Here is a 4389-nt window from a genome sequence, read left to right as displayed (position 1 = left end):
AAAACATTGTGTATTGGGTATCAGCATAAAACAATTTACAAAAAATTGTACATAACTCCTGCAGAGCTTAATATGTTCTACTATTATGATAAATGTGCATTCAAAGTTTGATATTTGATTCATCCTTTGCAAAAAGATCAAATTTGCATTAATATGATCATGATCCTTTTATTTTTAACAGTGTACCATGAACGGAGAACTTTTCTTAGAAAAAAAAAGTTTTTTTTAGTTGCTCCTAGTGTATAGGAACAGGCCAAAACATAAAACGATTAAAATTACGAGTAAACCCACACAGCTATATCGTAAAATGGTTAACATTGTACATAAACTGGGACAAATCAAGTCAAAAAAAATAATTTTATGTGAAAGCTGCAAAGATTCTGCACAAATCGTACAAGGTTCTGTGTAAATCCGCTTAGTTTAAGTACAAAACGATCAAGATTATTCATATAATCCACACAGCTAATGTGCTGCACACACCTACGACTAAAATCCAGAGACATCTAAGCTTTGTACGAGTACTAAGTCAGTTCACGATATACTATAATCACGGCTTAATGTTTTCTGAGACTCACAAAATGCAAATATTTCTCCTGAAATGCGTGGAAACTATCATAATTCGCGAGATGACTTACATCTCACAAATAATTGTTGTTAACTATAATTACACGTGAACTGAAATATAAATTTACAAATAGTTAAATTTTCAATAAATATACATGTTAATACCTTACAATAAAAATATTTACTCTACATAAAAACTATCGAAAAGTTATATTTTGTGAGTGGTAGCAAACGAGTTTGTAGTTTGTCAGGCAGGAACTGATTTGGCTATGTACGAACTTAATAGCCTCACCTTTCGTGAAAGGTATGTAAAGTAAATTAAGCACAAAAAGGATAAGATTATGTAAAGGATCCGCTGGGATTCAGCTATGTCAGATAGTTCTATGCTTAAAACGGTACGTATAATATAAATAATCTGAATACTGTCATGCTTAAACTATGCTGGCCTTATGAATGTTCTCAACCTTTTTATGGTTAAGTTGTGGCGCGTTTTTACAAACAATTTAGATAATTTCAAGCTTAAGCGGTAGCAGTTTTACAATTAAATAGGGCTGGTTTGAGCTAAACGAGTGCGTAGTTTAGATATAATTTTAGCCGTTTATGCTGATACCCAATCTACAATGTTTCCTGGTTGATTTTGGGAACATTCTAAAATAAATCTTAGATTTTCTAAAATTTATTATTGTACTGTGTTTCTAAAAAAAATACCAGAAGCTTTCTAGAATTGATCCCACAAATAACTTCTCTTTATAACTTAAATCATATCGAGTCCAAACACAAGTAAATTTTAAAACTTCAGTAGTGTCTTAAAAGTAAATGGAACTCATTTGCACAAAAAGTCTTGATGTTCGAAGAATTAAAATTCAATTTCGAATTTTCATACTAAATTTTCGAACAATGTTGGAAAACTTTATGAAATATCATACTAAAAAGCTGGCACAAAAGTTACTGAGTGATTATAGAATGATTAACTAATGGAACAAAAACAGTAAGCATCGCTGTTTTGTTTTTTTTTTGCCTCACTAACAATATGAAGTCCGTCACATTTTGACACTTGAGCACTTTGAAATTCGAAGAGGATGTAACTTCAGACACCTTGCGAAAGTATTAAGAAGTAAGAAAGCCTCTTATCTGGATCTTCAAATAGGTTTTTGAATTTTTCAAGCTCTACTAAGGAATATTAAGATTTAGAATCGATTTGTGGTTTTAGAACTAATAATTCCTAAAAATAAGTACAAAAAAATAAATCTGTTTTTACCTGCAATAACATTCATTTTAGACATCATTTTCTCAATTGAATTTTTTCTTTCTGTGTTGTACGTTGTACTTCAATTTCACCTGATGACATATTTTTTAAATAATAAAAAAAACATAAGTTGAAAAATTTATTTAAATAAATAAAATTTCAAGAACATAATTTTTTATTTGTTGTTCTTTTGTACTGCAATTCGTTGTCACTTCTGGTTCCGCTTTCCTGCAAAAAAAACAGCAATTTTTAAATATATCGATATATTTTCTTTTTATAACATAATGACAAAGAAAAGCCAGAAAATTCCTTTATTTATTATTGTGCAATTGGAAAAAAACTAGAGAATGTGTACATATTATAGCGATACAGAAGAAAACGTGAAATAAAGATTAAGAAGAAGTCTAGAGAATTAATTTATGTCAATATTATTGTGAAAATATTAATGAATTATATTTTATATTTTTTAAATTTTTATTTGAGATTTTTTCTGGTTGGTAAACCCCCAAACTTTGCTCATGTGTTTTTCGCAAACTACTAAATAATTGAAACCGTTTTTATATTGCCAGTCCAAAACTGCAGTATTATTTTTCTGATTGAGAAACCCCCTAACGCTTAGATGTCTCAAAATTTCAGGCGAAATAATGTGTACACTATTTCTCTTGATAATTCTTTAGCACTTCCACAATTTTTATACGAAAGACCTTCAACATTTTTTGTACACCACATCCAACAAATTATTAGCCCCTTGGATCTATTTTTTCTGGCTTTCCATTTTTAAAATAATGATTGTAATATCTTACTTGTTTATCACAATTGATATTTTCCCAGGATCCTGCAGTCCAGGTATTTGAAGAAAATGTCCTGATGGGATGCCAAAGCCACAGAAGATCCCTTGCCATCTGATCTCTCAAGATCCTCCGGACACATCCTCGTTCCAGCACATCTTTAGCGCAGTGTGGCAGGGTTCTTGGAGAAGATGAGATGCCTTAAAACTGCAGAAGTTTCCTCACAAGATTTCTCGGATTCTGGAGATCCTTGACTCCTCACATCCCTCCCACCAGAGACATCATCTCTGGTGTAGAGTGGCAGAGTTTCCTCAATTTGCTGCTGTTGTTTCTCCAAGTGAGGGTTGAAAATCCTTCCGTGTCACACCAAACACGCCCTCAACACTGATATCACGGGAGAGAGCACATCTCAAATACTTTGTGGCTCGTATTTTCCACATTTCTTCATAAATTTTCACTCGCAAACAACAAACAAATGTTTGACACACCGCACAGCTGATTTGACAACTGATTCTTTCGCGCGCGCTGGATTTAAACGCGAATGGGAACAGTTGAGAATTAAATTAGGAACTACGAAATAAAATTTCTTATGCAATCTTTCATCATGTGAATCCAGCTTAAATAAAATGAATTTGAAAATAAAATGGATATAAAAAACACATTATAAATCGAGTCCCTAAATTAATATACACAATACAAATTTTTACAAGTAATTAAGAATTAAAATGTAAATAAGATAGAGACAGCAAAGGCTGGAAACTATAAAAATAAGAATCGAAATGTAAGTTGCATAGAATTATTAAATAAATAACATTGGAAAAAATATGTTTCAACCTTCCATATGAATAATACCAAATATTCAAAAACTTATATAATTTTTTGTAAATTTACGTGCAATAGTATGAAAGTTGCTAAATACGGATCCGGGTTAAAATTCTGAAAGCTTATATCCCGAATTGGAAGAGTGTTATAGCTATACTTAAGATTTGAGATTTGCCTATGGATCGGCTTAAACTTTAATCGGTTTTGCTGCAGGCCACTTATTCGGACCCATTATGCATTCCCCATTACTCCATTATATCTTAACCCCTAAGGCGGTCCTCCAGATTTGTATCTCGGCTTCTGTATGCTTGAGGTACACACACGCCGTTTCTATATTGCGGCAGACCAGCCTTGGTTGGATCCGTTGCAGTGAATGTGCATTTGTTTCGACAGGTCTTTTTGTGCCGAACTCGTTACTGTACCAGCCTCAATTGTTTAGGCGGTTCATTATTAATGCATTAGGCAGGGGCCTCTCAACATTTCATTTTTCCATACGTTTTTGCATAGAAGCACTGAAGACTATTGGCAAGTTTTTTCCTAAAGAGAATTGATTTATCAGTCTGATATATTTCGAAATCGTGCATTAAAAGCTATCTAAAAATACATATTTCATAATGATCGCCGAAATAATACAAGAACTACGAGCAAATTTGTTTAAGTCGCAGTGCAATAGCAGCAAAATTTTTACAAGGAAAAGTGAAAAATATCTTCACTTTTTATTAGGCTTGATGGGCCCCTGTATTAGGTATTATTTTTCATCCATTCACTGGACTAATTCGATACGGCTGTTAAAAAATCTGTAGACCTCACAGTCATAGAGACACTATTCTACCAACTGATCCACTGATGCTCCTGTTATTGCTACTTAAGGCTAACGGATTGTTGTTACGGGAGTTCCGTGTGAACCGGGGCTCAGACAGCCTGGAAAGTCTTTAGAGTCGGACTTTATGCTTGAAGGAAACGAGACCG

General features: G+C 32.9%; 1 long non-coding RNA gene across 1 annotated transcript; it reads right to left on the bottom strand.

Annotated features, from left to right (window-relative positions):
* Window positions 1-1936: 1936 nt before the first annotated feature.
* On the bottom strand, window positions 1937-2899 carry LOC129805733 (uncharacterized). The gene is made up of 2 exons (XR_008752113.1): window positions 2614-2899; window positions 1937-2038 (listed from the first exon to the last, which is right to left on the bottom strand). It is a non-coding gene; the product is annotated as an uncharacterized LOC129805733 (long non-coding RNA).
* Between the last annotated feature and the right edge of the window lie 1490 nt (window positions 2900-4389).

This window comes from Phlebotomus papatasi, chromosome 3 (assembly GCF_024763615.1).
Source record: "Phlebotomus papatasi isolate M1 chromosome 3, Ppap_2.1, whole genome shotgun sequence".
NCBI classification, from domain to species: domain Eukaryota; kingdom Metazoa; phylum Arthropoda; class Insecta; order Diptera; family Psychodidae; genus Phlebotomus; species Phlebotomus papatasi.
Note: the sequence above shows the minus strand (reverse complement) of the source record. Positions and strands in the feature narration are given on the sequence as shown.